This window comes from Phymastichus coffea, unplaced genomic scaffold (genome assembly GCF_024137745.1).
Source record: "Phymastichus coffea isolate CEN01 unplaced genomic scaffold, Cenicafe_Pcof_1.1 PCOF00089, whole genome shotgun sequence".
NCBI classification, from domain to species: domain Eukaryota; kingdom Metazoa; phylum Arthropoda; class Insecta; order Hymenoptera; family Eulophidae; genus Phymastichus; species Phymastichus coffea.
Window position 1 is genome coordinate 571,156 of NW_026706900.1, and position 18,598 is coordinate 589,753.

Below are 18,598 nucleotides of genomic sequence, written 5' to 3' on the forward strand. Positions count from 1 at the left end.
CCTTTGTAGCTAGCTACATGATTTCCGCCACAGTTAGCGCATTTGACTTCTTTTATTTTTGCGTGTATTGGTCAATCTGCCGTGAAATGATTTTTCGCACATTTCACGCAAACAGGCAACCTATGGCAATAGTTTTTCGTATGGCCATATTCTTGGCATCGCATGCATTGTAGAATGTCTCGCTTTTTACGCGGGGGCTCGAAGCTAATGATTTGGTTCATTAATTTATTAATTTCATATATTTCTTTATTGTTTACATTGGTTTTAATTTCAACGAAAAAAATAGGTAGTGGTTGCTTTGTTATTCTGTGTTTAATGTTCGAAATTCTAATTACACTGTGGTTATACGATTCTATTTCTTTTTTAAGTTCTTGTAAATCAACCGACGGATGAATGTTTTTAAGTACCGCTTTATATGGTTTGTTTTCTTTCTTTTGGAATGTATAAAAGTTGGTGTTTTTTCTCTCTAGTTCAGTTATTGTAGGGGTAAATAATTCCGGATTTTCTATTTGAATTTTAATTTCATTATTTGGCAATACTTTTAGGGTGTATTCATTTTTTGTAACCTGATCTAAAAGGGCTTTTAGGGGACTAATATTTAATACGCCACTTACGAATATCGGCGGTGATTTTGCTGGTTTTCTGACTACCTGTGATGACGTTGGTGTGTTTACGTTTTCGTTTTCCTTTTCATTGTTTTTGTTATTTTCCGTTACTTCCAGCACTTCAAATTGGTTGTTCAGTGTAACTGTATCATTGGAATTACCAAGCCAATAGTCTTTATTATAAGTTTGCCTTTTCTTGATTAAACGATTTTCTTGTGGGCTACTTTTTAATCTTTTGTTTTGCACTGTTTTCCATACTGTTGTTTCTTCGGTTGTTTTTTCTTTTTGCACTATTTGGTTATTTTCAGCCATACTGGCTGCGTTTTGTTTAATTTCGAGAATAAATGTGTTTTAAAATAATCTTAGAATAAACTTAGAATAAACTTAGAATTTCTCAGATTTTTCACGAGCGTTTCAACACACGTCCGTACAGGACGAGCTCAACAGTCGAAGTGAAGTGAGGATATTAACACTTGTAATTTATCAATCAATGCATAGCAAAAGAAAAAATTTTAATTTTCAAAAATTGTCAAAGTCAAGCGAGGATATTGACAATTGTAATATATCGTAAGTCTAATATGTTCGCGCGCGACTAAGTCCCTACATATCAATCAATGCATAACAAAAGAAAAAAAATGATTGAAAAAATTTTAATTTTCAAAAATTGTCAGTCAAGTGAGGATATTAACACTTGTAATTTATCAATCAATGCATAGCAAAAGAAAAAATTTTTATTTTCAAAAATTGTCAAATTCAAGTGAGGATATTGACACTTGTAATATATCGTAAGTCTAATATGTTCACGCGCGACTAAGTCCCTACATATCAATCAATGCATAGCAAAAGAAAAAAAAAAAAAAAAAAAATGATTGAAAAAATTTTAATTTTCAAAAATTGTTAAAGTCAAGTGAGGGTTGATTGAAAAAATTTTAATTTTCAAAAAATGTTAAAGTCAAGTGAAGGTATTGACACTTGTAATATTTCTTTAGTGTCAAATATGCTTGTATGTAACTAAGTCTTAATATGTTCGCGCGCAACTAAGTCCCTACATATCAATCAATGCATAGGAAGTCAAAGGCTTCTTCAGGATGGGGAGCTCCACGCAGAGTCATTTAACTCTGAACTCTCGCAGCGAGAGGATGAGGTCATTCGGTTATGGACTTATAAAATTTTCGTGCATGGTGTTTATGCTCCCTCGCGCAACTAAGACCACTTATACTCGCACGCGTGGCTATGTTCTTTCATGCGTGCACGCTTCTAACTATCACGCTAACTACTTTCTTCACTAACTTCAAAATAATTTTCAAGACCAAATACATTACATTTAGAGCAATGAATTCTTGAAAATTTTTTCAAAGTTAAAATGAGCGCGTTGATTTAGTAATTCATAGACTACAGTCGTGATGCTGTTCAATCATCAATTAACGCGTGTGCATTATGATCGCTCTTTATATCAATTCATGAATGAGAGAGAGAGCGCGCACGCATAGCTCGTAGCCACGCGCTACATGGCTAACTTTTGGGAGAGGGGAGAGTGTGACGCATTGCACTGCTCCACGGCTAAGACCATATTACTTTCACACATGTAAGTTCTCATATGACCGAAAACTTACGTTTTTCAGCGTGCGACATAGCTAATAGAGCTATGTCACTTCGCAGGTGCACGATTTTAAGTTTTTTTTTGTTTTGTATGCTGTAGAGACTAAGTGTCGATAGCAGAGAGAGAAATGAAACTTAGCCGCGTGCGCATTGGAAAGAAAGGAAAGAAATTGGTATAAGTCATTTAGCGTCAGCTCGTTTAAAGGGACTTAACTATATTCGCTCGGAGCTAGAGTTCTTGCAGCATATAAAAAGAACTTAGCCGTATTCATAACGACTCTTGATTGGACATAGACGTATGAGCGAATTTTGATTATGGCGCTGTTACTAACATATGAAAAAGTGGGAAGGGTTAAATGTATAAAATGCGTGTCAAAATTGATGCTACATCATATTCAGTCGAGCGCTCATCGGTTCGAGCGATCATGGCACGTTGCAATCCTTTAACAAGGTATTGGAAAAATCAATGAACTAACATATTATTTAAACTATATTTCTGTCTAATATATTTTTTTTTCATTATAGATTTGGCATGGAAATTATCGTTGATATACAAGCTTTTAAGAACGATGATCAACCAGTTTTTAAAGAACTTGCTGTTACGTCTCGTGCATCAACTACGAATAGCTAATGAATGAGACGTTCCAATATGTTGACTAGTGGTTGGATATGTCTCACTTATAATAATTGTATGTGGAAATGTATGTCTGATAATTGTACTACCTTGATAATCGTAGCTTTTAATTGTTGATAAAATGTAGCAGGCTCTAACTGCTTGTTGAATTGTATGAGTGTAGCAGGCTCTAACTGCTTGTTGAATTGTATGAGTATAGCAGGCTTTAACTGCTTGTTGAATTGAATAGGATAGGTTATTGAATAATACTTGCACGATATTACTTTGTAACAGTCGCGAGTTTATTAAGTAAAATGATCACCAATTGTCGGACCGGTGTGTACGGAGTTGAGTCTTACACGTACTTATTGACTGACTGACGGACTACTCATCAACTGCCGAGAGTAATTTGTTCATTCCTTTTTATATCTTTTATAGCTCTTTTTCAGGTCAGTATTGCGATATGGTGTGACATTTTGTTTTTGCTGAATATAAATTTTGCGTTTGGTGACTTTATTTAGGCGTGTTATTTACCTCGTGTTTCGTCAGCTTTTTGCTGACGTGCGAGTATTTTAACAGTTTTGAATTTCATGAATGTGCATTTGTTACAAAAAAGGATGCGTCGTAAGCCGTAACACTTATTTCGGAGTGTCATTCACTTTGCGTTTCGTCAGCTGACGTGCGAGTAGGTTTGAATTTCACGAATATGCATTTGTTACAAAATGGATGCGTCGTAAGACGTAACACCCCAGGGCCTAAGATATTGCAATGTTTGCAAAGAAAAAAAAATACTTCTGAAATTCAAAGCTACTAGCGGTTCATACAGAAATTTAGCGATGTGTGCACTTTAATTAGTATATAAGAAGCGTGGTTGCTCGACTTTGTACAGTTCAATTTTGACTTGTAATTTATAATGTTTGGATTTCCAAGGAACCGTCATTTGATGGTCTGCGTAAGTATTTTACAAATTGATTGTGGTTCTTGTTACTTAGTTTCTATTTTTTTTTTCTTATTCGCTGTTATTATTATCATTATATATTTTCCCTTGTCTAGTTTGCGGATTGGCAGCATTCCCGTGCGGTAAAGAAAGCCAGACGGGAGGGCTTGCCTTTACCAGTCGCGCCTAAGCCCGGGACCCGAAAATATGTGAGAATAGATGTAAGTGTTTTACAATGTATATTTGTATATTGGTGTATTGCTATATCTGATTAATTTGTTTCTTGCTTGCTTGTTAGTTTCACAGATGGAAAGTAGTGCGTACTCTGAGGCATTGCGATCGAGTGACGCAGACGGCCTTCTTCTTGGGGGAGTACGGTCCAGACGAAGATACTTGGAATCTTCGTGAATTATTTTTTTATGATTTGTTAGTGTATTGTAACGGTTTTCGTCGAGTATGTGTGGAGGTTTTTAGTGAGTTTTATAATGTAATTATAGGTCCAAGTGTAGACCATCGATATAAATGTAATTGTATATAAGTGTAATTATATTTGTAAACAGAATTGTAATAAATCATTTTTTTTTTGTCTTTTGTTTTTTAGATAAGAAATTTGTTTTTAATTTAGATTCCTAAAGCGAATATCTCACTAACCTCCCCGCTTAAAATGTGGCCATGACGTAAAGCATTTGGGGTACTGAACAACACGACAATTAGACTTTTGTTGAAAATAGGTCATATTTGTATTTGATTATGAACTCTCTGTAGCATTTTAATATTTTATCTTTGGCTGTTAAAGCAAAGGTCGTGTCGCTAGTGTTTACCATGTATATTATGTCGTCATTGTGTGTGTTAAAGTATTTTGTTACTGGACCTTTATATAAAATATCGTAAGTGTTAGTAAAACATTCTTCCTGAGGTAAAATGTCCCAAAATGTATAACCCCCGTCAGAGTCTACACAAGTTATGTCTGAAAATTTACATATCGTTCCTGAGCTTAAATGTAATTTGTCATTACTCAGACAAATTTTGGCATAGGCTTGTATTAATGTGATTTTAATTGTGCCTTGAACAAGTACCTTACTCCATAATCCGAACCTGTCTGCGTAGGCTACGTCGCTGCAGCTTCCTGCATCGCCAGCGAAGTCTATGCCCTTGGTTGTTGTGGCGTTTATTTTTAAATCGGCAATCGTATGAAAATTGTCATACTTAAAAATTCTCGTTTCGTGGATAGTTTGGCATTGTTCATGGCTCAATTCATACAAGTATTCCTGTTCTCCGTTTTGTTCAGGTTTAAGGCGTCCGAATAAACCGCATTGGTATACTGTCCGATGGATTTCAATTTTTCATTGATGTACTGGAACATTTCTAAATTCTGCTGTTTGGATAAGTTCTACATTTACTATTGTTGAGTTTATGGTTTCGCTGTTAAAGTCGCATTCGTCAGCGTCCAGTAGGGAGAATGTTGTGATGTTTGTGTTTGTGGTGCCGCAGTGATATCCAATGTATGCATAAGTAATTTGAAAGAATGTAATGAATAACGTTAATTTTGAATACATGATTTGTTTGTCCTAAAACAGAGAAAGGTTTATCAGTTTATATACTCTTGTGTAATATTAATTTATTTGCATGAACTGTATTCGGTTTTCCACCCTTATTTATTGTTATATTATATTTGTCTGTGATGTTTAATATTTCAAAAGGACCCAGGTTGTGATTCTTTTCTAATTTTCCTGGTTTAGGTTCTTTAATGAGCCACACTTGATCTCCTATTTTGAAATTGCAAGGGTTTATGTGGCGATCATAATATTTTTTTGATTTTTCTTTTGCTGTTATGAGATTTTCTCGCGCTAAGCATGCAATATCCTGCATGTTTTGTATAAGTGTTGATAGATAATTATTGAATGTTGGCAATTGTTCTGAAGTTTTGAACGGTTCACTAGATGGTAATCGTCGTGGATAAGAGAAGACCAGTTCATGCGGAGTAAATCTATGTGCGCTGTGAACGCTTGTGTTGTAATGAAATTGGGCTAATTCTAATAAATTCTCTCATTCAATTTTTTTACTAGAAAAATTTTTTAAATATTCACAAAGGGGGTGATGTGCTCTCTCTAGGGAGCCGTTTGATTGTGGTGAAAATGCGGTTGTTTCTATTTTTGCAAATTTAAATCTACGAGCAATGGCTTTTAAAATTTTACTTGTAAAGTTTGCTCATCTGTCGGTGAGGATTACTTTTGGTGAACTGAAAATACATATAAATCTTTTGATTAGGGCATCTGCAATTGTTTCGGCCGTTTGATCACTGAGTGGAACAACTATTATGAATTTTGAGAGGAGGACTTGTATAGAAAGAATGTATTTATTCTGATTATTAGTAACGTTTAGAGGTCCTACTATGTCCATTGCGATTTTGTCGAATGTTTTCATGGGAGTGTCCGTTATTATCATTGGTTGTCTAGTTTTTATTCTTTTTAGTTTGTTTCTTTGACAAATTTTACAATTTTTAATACGGTTCTCTATATCAGTTTTCAGATTTTCCCAATAGTATTTGTTCTTTATTCTGTTCCATGTTCTGTTGATTCCCGAATGTCCTCCTAGTGCGCTTGAGTGATATTGGTCGAATATATTGTCTCGGTCTGTGAGTTTTACGTAGTCGATGTAATTTAGGCAAATGATAATTTTAGTTTTAGAAGTTTCGAATGTTGTTGCTAGAATGTTTTCTATTTCGGTCCAGTGTATGTTTTTTAATTGTAGGTCTCTTGAGATGCTGAATGTTTTTATTTTTTTGCGAATTATTAATGTTCTTAATAATTTGAAGAGACCTTTGAGATTCTCCTTTATCCTCATAGCGGACTGTCTTGTGTCAAGACAGGCTATGAAGATATTTTTTGTTCTTGACTGTATTATTTTAATTTCCTGGGGTTGTAGATTTTTGTCTGGTAGTATCTGTTTGATTTTTATTAGACTTTCTGTTGCGTTATCTAATGATTGATGTTTGTTGTCGATGAAATGTATAATGTTGTCTTTTCTTGATTCGATGGGTTTTTTCGTAAATCGAATGTTATGTTGTTTCTGTGTTGTATTTTCGTCATTTTCCATATGTACTTGTGCTTGTGTAATATTTTTATTTCTATTTTCTTTTTCTTTGTATTGTTTTCTTGTTATTTTGATTTGTTCCTCTTGTTTTTCTTGTTCATTTGTTATTATTTCTTTTGATTCTTGTTTTGCTTTTTGTGCTCTGGTAACTGCGTTTATTTTTATATCTTCTATCAGATTTCGTGATAGTGCATCAGCATTTGTATTTATTTTGCCAGGTTTGTAGATAATATCATAATCGTAATCTGCCAGTTTTAGTCTCCATTTTTGTACTCTTGAATTGTTGTCTGCTGATTTGAAGGATAACAATAGTTTATAATCACTAACGTCGGTAAATTTGTTTCCATATATGTAATTTTTAAATGTTTTTATTGTGAATACTATGCCAAGTATTTTCGTATGTATGGTATTTGTTTTCTGCTAATTTTAAGATTCTTGAGGCGAATGCTATTGGTCTGTCATCACCGATCTCTCCTTGAGAGAGTACACAACCCAGCGCGTAGTTTGAAGCATCTGTTGTAATGATGAATGGTTTTTCCATATCTGGGTATTGAAGAACTGGAGTTGTGCATAGGGCGTTTTTTAATTTTTCAAAAGCTTCTTGTCTTTCTTCAGTCCAAATAAATGGTTGTTCTTTTTGCAGTAAATCTATGATAGGTTTTGCTATTTGTGAGAAGTGTCCAATAAAGCGTCTGTAATAGCTTGTTAGGCCTAAAAATTCTCTGATATTTTTGATAGTTTTCGGGATAGGAAATTTCTTTATTGCTTCTATTTTCTTTGGATCTGTTTTGTTACCTTCTTCACTTATAATGTGGCCTAAGAATTCTACTTCCTTTTGGAAAAATTTGCATTTACTCGTTTCAATTTTTAATTCTGCTATTCTTAATTTTTCTGCTATGAGTTTGAATCTTTCATTATGTTCTTCAACCGTATTTGCAACGATAATTATATCATCGATGTACAGGTAGCAGAACCCTTTTTCCAATAGGTCTCCGAGTACTTTTGTTAGTGCTCTTTGGAAGACTCTAGATGAGTTTATTAGTCCGAAAGGTAATACTTTGAATTCAAAACGTCCTAAGCCAGGGATACTAAATGCCGTTTTATGTATATCTGACTCTTTCATTTTTAGTTGATGAAACCCGGAAACCATATCGATGGTGGTGAAAATTTTGTTTTTTCCTATGCAGTCGAAAATTTCCAATATGTTGGGTATAAGATATGGGTCTGGAATAGTTTTTGCATTCAATTTTCGATAATCTATCACCATTCTCCATTTTTTCTTTCCGTCTTTTGTTATTCCCTTTTTTGGCACAATCCATACTGGCACGTTAAATGCACTTGTTGAGGGTCTAATTAAGTTATTTGTAATTAGCTTCTTTGTTTCATCACATGCGATTTGCTTGAGTGTATATGCCAGAGGAAATTGTTTAACATATACTGGTTTATCATCAGTTAAATTAATTTCGTGTTCTTCTATGTTGCATTGGCCAAGTTTATCTCCTTCTAACCAGCATATGTCTTCAAATGACAGTATTAAATTTTTTATGTTTTCTTTTTTTCGTTGAGTCAGGTGTTCTAAATTTATTGTATCTATCAATTGCTTTCGTCGTATTGTTATTTCATGTTCTTGTGTCTCTTTTTGTGTAATTTCGTTGTGCGTAGTTGTAAATATATGGGTCGATTTTAAATTAATTTCTTTAGGTGTGAATTTTTCATTGATGTTTTTCAAGTTATTTTCTATATCATTCATAATGTGAAGTTTCGTCATTTTGTCATATTTTCTGTCGATCTCTCCTGCAACGTTATCTCTCAACGTGTCGCGAAAATTTGAATAATCATTAATAGTATAGTTCTCCTTGGTTTCATTGGATTCGTCTTCCAGGGCTTTATTAATATTTCCAATAAATTGTGTCAAGCTTGTGTTATAGTTAGGTTGAGATATTTTTGTTTCTGGATTCCCATATATTTGATCATTCGTACTATTTTTCGTTTCTTTTTGTATGTCACTTATTATATTTAAGATTTGAATTACATCATTATGTATTGATACTTCTTTGCTGTGTGTAATCGTATTTGTTTCGATATCATTTTTGCTTACTATGTATCTTTTATCAAATGCTATGGGTTTCCATGTGTCATGATGTTCATTAATTTCTTTTGATGTTTGTACTGTAAATGTTTTTGTTTGATTTTTGCTAGTGATTTCTTTTAATGGCACTTTTTGATTATTTATTTCCAAGTAACCTCTATCTAATCTTAATTTGTGTTTGGATAAGGCATTTATTCCTATTATTCCATCGTAAGGAATAGAAAAGTTATCTGGTGCTACATGGAAATCAAATGGTTCATCTGCAATATACATTTGTGTTGAACCTATTGTTCTTATGGCGTCTTCTGTGATTCCTGATATAGATATTTGTTCATTTCTATTTAAATGCTTTTGTGGAAAGCTGCTATTCTTGATAATATTTAGTTGTGCTCCACTGTCTACTAGTAGTTGCAGTTTGTTATTCGAATTTGGTTCAACTATTTCTATGTACTTGAGCAGGTTTTTTAATTTGACAATGTATATTTTGGTACAGTCATTTGTAATTTGTTGGTTAATATCAGTATTATTTTTAGCTATATCTGTCTGTAGCACGGTACTCTCTATTTCCTTTATATTTTGTTTGAATTTGCTGTATGTATCTATGTGATAATTTGTTTGTGTTGGGAGAGTGAGTGTTTTGTTGTGAAACGTTTTTATTGTCTGCTCATTCTTTAGGCGTTCCTTCCCAAAGGAGCTCCAGAGTTTTCCGAGTTTGTCGCATGTTTGCGACATTGTTCTGTTGTATGACCGACACCTTTACAGATTCTGCAAAATATTCTTTCTTCTTGTAATCTTTTAATTTTTTCACAGTTATCTATGTTATGTCCTGTTTCGTTGCAACCTTCGTATGTGATTGAAATATTTTGAGGTGGATAATTTTTTAGTGCTTGTAGTTTCCTACATTCACTTGCTGTGTGACCTATATTTTTGCAATAAGCGCAGAATTTTTTTCTTTGATCATTGTTAAAATTGTTTCTGTAGCCGTTGTTGTGGTTTCTATTGTAGGTGTTATAGTTTTGCTGATTTTGCTGAGGGTGTGCAGATTGTTGTGTATTCGCGATTTTTCTGCAGAACTTTGCTGTGTGACCTAATTGATCACATAATTGGCACTTGTAACTCGATTTGTTTCTTTGTTCTGTGAAATATATTCGCGCTTCTTAACAATCTTGTTCTTCATGTCCCTGTTCTTGGCATAGGGTGCATATTCTATAAGGTGATCTATTTTTACCTGTTGTGCAAAATTTGATAGAGTGACCTTTTTTATTGCATTTTTTACAAAAGACCTCAGGGCATTCTTGCGTTGAATGACTTCCTTCTTCACAAATATCGCATTTGTTTACCTTTTGTGTGATCTTATTTTTACACTTGATGGCTTCCTGTCCTGTTTCTTCACATTTCCAGTATTTTATGTAGTCGGCAATGTAGGGGCATTGACCTACCTCATGTCCTAATTCTTGACAGTATTGGCAATGGATATTTCTTCGTTTGTTCAGTGGGCAAGCGCTTATTGAGTGTCCTTTTTGGCTGCAGTATTTGCATATCAAATTGATTTTGTCTAATGAATTTTTACAATTATTAGAAAAGTGATCTGATCCTTTACAATAGACGCATGCTGCAGAATGGCAAAATAGCGCTTCGTGTTGGAGGTCATGGCAAATTTGACATATCATGATTTTTTTTGGTAGTTCAGGTCTATTATTGTATTCGGCATATGTGTTATTAATTGTCACATTGTTTGTTGCTTTTCTAATATTTATGACATTTTCAATTTCTATAGCTTTTTTTGACATTTATTGTAATGTTGTCTCGTTGCCCAGTTCGTATTTTATCTCCGTTCGCATTCCTTTTTTAAAACATTTTGCTGCGTCCGCATCTAATTCTTCGTAGAAATTCTTCCTCGCTATTTCATTTGTTTCTTATATTCTGTATATTTCTTTTATTTGTAATACTAATTGACATAATCCATTTGTGTATTGAATAAATGATTCTGTATTTCCTTGTGTTATTTTGCGTATCCTAGCACGTAGTTCGTGTATGTCTTCTTGAATTGGGTATAGACTTCGTATTGCTGTAATTAATTCGTCTATTGTTTCTACACAGCTGTTTCCTAAAGCTTCTTCTGGTTCTCCCTTCATTCTCACTATCAATAGTTCTACTACATTGTATTCATCTTGGTCATCTACTAAATTTTTTACTCGTCGTAGTCTCCTGATGTACTTTGCGGGTGGCATATTTTTGCCATCGAAGTCCGGAACATAATTTACCAATTCCTTGAGTGATAATTTGATTGATATATAAATAAAATCCATTTGTGATTGATATTACAAGGCTAAGGTGTTCACGCTTGAAGTTGAGGAAAAGGAAAATGCTAGAGTGATCTCGGTGAACTAATTTATTTAAAAATTCCCAACGTTTCGGAAAAATTAATTTTCCATTTTGAAGGGCTGAAAAAATTACAAGTGTTTAAAAGGTAGTATACAAAAAAAATTGTTTACAAGCGCAAGAAGTACAAAAAACATACCTAGATAAATAAATAGAACACTATTCTATCACAGTCAAATTACAGTACAGAGCAATGCTACTCTGCTTGTCACAGGCGAAATTTATAAACGTATAAAAGTATTGCAACATTTTTCTTAAAAAGAATTATTTGTGTGTAGCGAATAAAATTGTTCCACTTGTAGTTCGTAAAAGCAAGTGTTAAAACCAAAGAAAGCCAGTCAAAACAGAGCAGCGGTGGGGAGTGATGAGTGTGTATATGTATGTGAAGGACACACAAACATGACACTCACTGACAAAACCGCTACATACTTTTAATGAACCTCTTGTAACTCGATTTTAAATACAACGTATCATCTATACGGTTTAATGTATGAGAATGTGAATGGATTTGCAACATTTCTGATATGCGAGTTTTTTCAACACTATTACGTTCAATATCTAAAACTTTTACTTTATTGAAATCTATTTCGTGACCAGTTTTTTTGACATGCATATAGAGAGCGGATCTCTCTGATGTGTTTTTTACGTCATTTTTATGTTCAGATATTCGCAGTTTTAATTTCCTCTCTGTCATTCCAATATAATTACTATTGCACTGTTTGCAATTAATTTGATAAACTAGATTGCTTTTTTCTTTATGATCTAAACAGTCTTTGCCTAATGTGATAATTGAGTCTAGTTTATGACAAGTTTTGTTGATAATTTATACATTGTGTTTTTTAACGATTTTTTTCTGTTTTTCTGTGAGATTCTTTATATAAGGCAAGACTAGCTTCGGAGTGTCAACTATTGATCTTTTTTTATTTTTACGAGATTATTCAATGACATCTCTGTTTTTATAAAATTCTAGTCTTTTTTTCACTTGTAAATCGATTAATTCTTCCGGATAATTATTATTTAATAAATAGTTTTTGATAGTAGCTAAATTTGACTCATGGAATTTTGTATCTGATAGTAGGGTAGCTTTATCGGTTAAGCAGGAAATAATTTGCATTTTTGTGGACTTTGAGTGGTGAAAAAAATAATTTAAGTATCTATCAGATGCACATGATTTTTTATACCAGTTAATTGTTATTGAGCCATCCGATTCTCTCTCAAGTTTTAAATCCAAAATGGAGATTGATCTATTATTTTCTCTTTCAATTGTAAATTGTAAATTTTTGTTGAAATTATTAAAAACGTTCAGAGCACTGTTTATAGTATGTTTTTCAATTATAATGAGTATGTCATCGACATATCTTTGGTATAAAAAAATCGAATTTTTTAACTTCTCTAAGGCTGTAGTTTCTAAAGCCTCCATGGTGAGTTCTGCAAGCCAAGGACTAGTGCAAAACCCCATGGGGGCACCTTTTATTTGTTTGTAAAATTTTCCATTGAACTGAAGATATGTTTCATCTAAAATTAATTTGATACCTTCTAGAAATTCACTTTTTGAGAGAGGAATGTGATTCTTAATGTAATTCCATTTTTTTGAGATGACTTGTAACATCAAGTCTTTTGGTAAATTTGAAAATAATGATACGACGTCAAAAGACACAATTTCAAAATTATCTGGAACGATGAGATCTTTAAGTTTTTTCCTTAATTCTGTACTATTTAATATGCATGCTTTAGGTTTTAACCGACAGAGGTTCAACAAACCAGTTATCCATTTGTCAAACTGGTAAGTGGGACTGTTGACGGCTGACACAATAATCCGGACAGGGTAACTTTGTTTGTGTACCTTGATTAGAGCGTAGGCTCGTGGAATATTACTGGTGTTTACATACTTCTTAGTTACTTTAACTGGAACATGATCAAAAACATGGTGTTTCTCCCAATCAACAACTAATTTTGTCATCTTCTTTTGTAACTGTGGGAGTGGGGATTTGTGTAATTTTAAATATGATTCGCTATCATTTAGTAATGATTCTACTTTTTCGATGTATTCGTTACGGTCAATTATCACTGTTTTGTTGCCTTTATCTGCACGTGTGACTAGTAGGTCTTTATTTTCTTTAAGAAACATTTGGTTTTTTCTAAATTATTTTTAATTATCTTGTCTTCGAAAGTCATGTTGTTTTATTTTACATACTCTTAAAACAAAAAGAAAAAAAATTACACAAATCCCCAGTTTGACAAATGGATAACTGGTTTGTTGAACCTCTGTCGGTTAAAACCTAAAGCATGCATATTAAATAGTACAGAATTAAGGAAAAAACTTAAAGATCTCATCGTTCCAGATAATTTTGAAATTGTGTCTTTTGACGTCGTATCATTATTTTCAAATTTACCAAAAGACTTGATGTTACAAGTCATCTCAAAAAAATGGAATTACATTAAGAATCACATTCCTCTCTCAAAAAGTGAATTTCTAGAAGGTATCAAATTAATTTTAGATGAAACATATCTTCAGTTCAATGGAAAATTTTACAAACAAATAAAAGGTGCCCCCATGGGGTTTTGCACTAGTCCTTGGCTTGCAGAACTCACCATGGAGGCTTTAGAAACTACAGCCTTAGAGAAGTTAAAAAATTCGATTTTTTTATACCAAAGATATGTCGATGACATACTCATTATAATTGAAAAACATACTATAAACAGTGCTCTGAACGTTTTTAATAATTTCAACAAAAATTTACAATTTACAATTGAAAGAGAAAATAATAGATCAATCTCCATTTTGGATTTAAAACTTGAGAGAGAATCGGATGGCTCAATAACAATTAACTGGTATAAAAAATCATGTGCATCTGATAGATACTTAAATTATTTCTTTCACCACTCAAAGTCCACAAAAATGCAAATTATTTCCTGCTTAACCGATAAAGCTATCCTACTATCAGATACTGTAACGAGTGTCGCTCGTTAAAGGTGCAGCCTAAGCGCCCCTACCACGTGGAGCCACGTAAAGGCCGATCCGCGGAAACAAATCCGAGGAAGAGAAGCGCCCGCGAGGCGAACAAGCGAAGGAGCGAGAGAGAGGAGAGAGATTAGGGCGCCGAGCAGCGCGAGTTAGGCGCGGGTACCGCGAGACGTTAGAAATAATAGGAAGGGGAAAGAGAGCGATCGGGCCGCCGGCCGGCGAGCGCGCGTCAACGAAAAGGAAGGTATGAGAAATTAGTCAAGTCCGGACCTGCGGACAACGCGAACGGAAGTGCGAAGTAATTAGACCAGCGTGGTTCGAGAGACGGCCCAGCCGACAGCGTACGAGGATCCAATAGCATAAAGATCTCCTAGGGAGCATCTCTCAAACAAAGGCTGTTCGCTGCCCACTATCAGTTGCCCAGAGCGATCTGAGGCAACAACCGAGGGTCGCGGGCAACTGCAGATCCGGGCGGCGAAAGTTCCGATTGAGAGATCCCCCGTCAAGAAGCTGCAGGAGACAACGCGAATCGAACACGCCGCCAGTGTTGACCGATTTTCAGCGACAGTTTCCTGTAACGTAAGTCCCCGACTTCAATTGTAAATGCGTGCGGGCGGGAAGTGCGAATAGATAGTGCGTCTTCTTTCTCTCTCTCGCCGTGTGCATGTAACACTCGGCAAAACCTCTCGGCCGCGATATTGTGATTGTATACTCGAAGTGACGAACGAAAATAAAGATACTGATTTCTTTTTGATAATCGACGGGTAGTTATTTCTCTCAAATCTCCCGTTACAGTGGCGCCCAACTAGTGGTAAGGGTAAGGAGTGAAACCTCCATTAAAACACTCACGTTCCTTTTACGACCCGAGAGAGAAAGATAAAGATAGGTCGAACAAAAATTGTAAGAGCGCACGTGTACAGCTAGAAAACGCGCGACTCGAAAATACAAGTTCGCCAAAGAAATTCCAGCCTGATCGGAAACAAAGATTGCGCAACTCTTGTAAGGCCGAGAGTACATAATAATAACACCGAGCAGGCAGGACAAAGTGCGGTCACGAGTGAAACAAAAGCATTGAATTTCAAGAATTTGATAGAGCTAGGCTTAGGCCGATGTCAACATCGGCCAAGGTCAAACTCTCAAAACATAACGTACGGAGACACAATCCTACGAATTTCACTTAAATATTACCTACTTCTATTGCTGTTTTCCTTTTTCTCACTCAACCGCCCAGCGACGAGCTTGTATAAAACAGTGCGCCCAAGAAACTAACAATAATTTCGCCAGCAAATAGCTGACGAAATTAATAGGTAGGACAATTGTTAACAAAAAGCGTAGTAAAGCGCGCCTACGAGTCGCGCGCAAATAAATCAGCCAGTCAACAAAATAGCTAGTATTGTCGAAGTCATTCCGACAAGTAGAAAACAACCAGCCATATATTACCAAAAAAAAGCAAATACACGTGCGCACAATAAACGAAACCCGAAAACAGAGAAACAAACACGCGCCCTTGTCTCCCTGTTGAAAGAGAGTTTCGTAATTAAAATGTCCAACCTCGACGACACAGCATCGGAAATCGAAACCTTCATCGAAGGTATGTCCCAACCAGAGCTTGAGCGAACGCTCAATCACCTAGAGCTCAAACAGACGGGAGAGCGTACCGACCAGGAAGAAAGGTTAAAAAACTGGTTGATGGGGGACTACACAGCCACCGATTTCGATATAACGAAAACAGCAAAGAAGACATCGGACACAATAAGAAGAATAGCTCTCCGAACCAAATACATAGAGCAAGAGTGCACAGCACTAGAAAGAACGCAAGCAGCAGAAGCAAGCAGCCACCCTCTGTACAGGCTTATGACCGACGACGAAGTCAACACAAAACTAAGCCTCACAACAGGAGCAGCAATGCAAAACGCAGCAGCAAAGGATGCGCGGGGCGAGGAAGGCGAAAAGCCCACTCGCCCAAACGCGCAAACATCACAGCTCACTGACTTCGACCAAAACCTACAGCAAACGCTACCCGAGTTGCTAAGCCTATTCGCCAAATATAAAGAACGCACAGACTATTTGGAAAAAGCGCTAACGCGAGCGATGGAAAATACATCGTCAGTAGCAGCAATGTGCCAATCAATATGCGCTACACAAGCTATAGAAGCAGATAAATTGAATAGAGCCGTACATCGAATAGGCGTGCTGGAAAATGACCTCGATGATATGATAGAAACAGGCAAGGAAAGTAGTCACAACCCACAAGCACCGGCGAAATCGGTAAACTTCGCGGACACCTTCACGCTCCACTACGATTCCGCCCTGCCGGGTAGCACTCCCCTCCGGGCGAACCCAACGCCGGGCGCTCGATGGCCCAACGAGCGCCCCCCAGTTCCGCCCTCAGGAGGAAGTGGACAGCAGAGGACTAACGACTCCTCAGCTGATCGCGCCGTTGGACAAACAAACTATTTTCCACACAACGCGACGGCCAGTTTTGCTTTCCCAAAAGACGTCGGCAGAATAGTCCGAGGCTGGCGAAATAAATTCTCGGGGGAGGATCAGCAGAGCATCGACGTATTTCTCGAAAAACTCGAGGCACAAAGGATATCTGCGGGGCTGACTGAGGACGAAACGTTAAACGGGCTAGCAGATTTATTCACGGGAGCAGCGCAAACGTGGTACCTAAATAATAACAGAGATTGGACTTCATACGGAGACTTCATCCGCGATGCTCAAGAATGGTTCGGCACGAGTATACAGCAGCAACAACGCTTGAAAAGGGAAGCACAAGCGAGGTACCAAGGACCCGACGAGCCCGCACGAATCTACCTGACCAAAATACAAGCGATGATGAATAAAGTCCAACCCCCAATGCCTCCGGAGGAAGTAATGGAGTTGGCCTATTCGAACCTGCTGCCAGAAATCCAACAACACATTCGGAGGAAGGAATGCTCGAACATACGAGAATTATGCAAGCGAGCAACTGAAGTCCAGAACGATCTCCATTACGCTCATCAGAAGCGACAGATGATCGATCCAAAAACAGCACTCTTTCCCGAATGGATGTATCAGTCCCCCTCGACTGCCACCTCCACCCAATCCCAGCCAAAAAGGACCAAGGTTTCTGCCCTGGCGGCGGAAAAGGACGAGGCAAAAGTCGAGGCGAACCAAGCTCGCCTATCGGCAACGCCCAGCAACAGCGAAACCGCGGCCCCGATGAGCCAAGTGGAGGAGCTGCTCACGCGTCTGTTGAGGGAAGAGTTGGCGAAGGCCCTCCCGCCCAATGAGGGTAGCCAGGGCCGCACCAGCCATACGGCCCAGGGAGCGAAGTTTAACCCCAAACCTAAGAGGGCGGTGGACTACACGAAGCCGCTCCAGTGCGGCAAGTGTGGCAAGCTAGGGTATAGCGCGAGATATTGTCCCGACTGCAATAAGCCCGCCGGGACGGGAAACGAGAAGGGCAGCGGCTAGGAGGAGCCCGGGCCGCTCCCAACGTTAAAGGGCTCCCCCAGGCAAGGCAGTCGCGCGAGGAGCTCTGCCGCACGCTGCCCGTGGTCTCGCCCGGCGGTAGCGAAGCAGCGCCGAGGGATAGAGTGACGGATCAACTCTATGGCCTCGCGACAAAGGCTGACCGCGCGGACGGAGCGTCACCGGAGGGAACCCACCCGGAAAGCGAGGCAGTCCCTCGCTTACAAGAAGAGGAGAGGATGACGGAACCGTTCATCTCAAAGGTCGAAAAGGTCCCAGAGAAGGAAGCGCAAACCAGAGACGGGCAGGACCATACGGCTTCGACACAAGGCCGAAGTGACTCGGGGCGTCGTTTTGAGTCGAAGAGCGACGCGGAGAAATTCACGAGCACGGATATCGTGAATAAACGCACGCCAAAGGACACAAGCGGCAAGTCACCGGCAGTAGGAGCTACAAGAGGGAATCGCTCAAGCAGTGGGGAACGCGACGACTACGAACCTGAAGACGAGACGAGGTGGTGGTTACCCGTCCAAATTGGTAGTTTTCGAGTTCGAGCATTGTACGACTCGGGAGCTTCATGTACGACGATGGGTTCGTTAGGCCAACAGATAGCGGCCGAAATGAAAATCGCTCTCGACCTAAGGAAGGCGGGCTCGTGCCGGCTCCCGGACGGCAGTTCTATCACGATCATGGGGCACGTTATGCTGCCCTTTACGGTGGGCGGCGTAACGCGGATAGTGAGAGTAGCGATCATCCCCCATCTAGAAAGTGAGTGCTACGCCGGGATGAATTTCGTGAAAGCATTCAAAGCAATCCCCGATCCAACGGACAACACGCTACTCCTGAAAGACGAGCGAGT

At 37.6% G+C, this 18,598-nt stretch overlaps 1 protein-coding gene across 1 annotated transcript in view; it reads left to right on the top strand.

Annotated features, from left to right (window-relative positions):
• LOC131669215 (nitric oxide synthase, salivary gland-like) overlaps positions 1-18,598 on the top strand; it is an 840,995-nt gene that overhangs the window by 484,355 nt on the left and 338,042 nt on the right. The window lies entirely within an intron of this gene.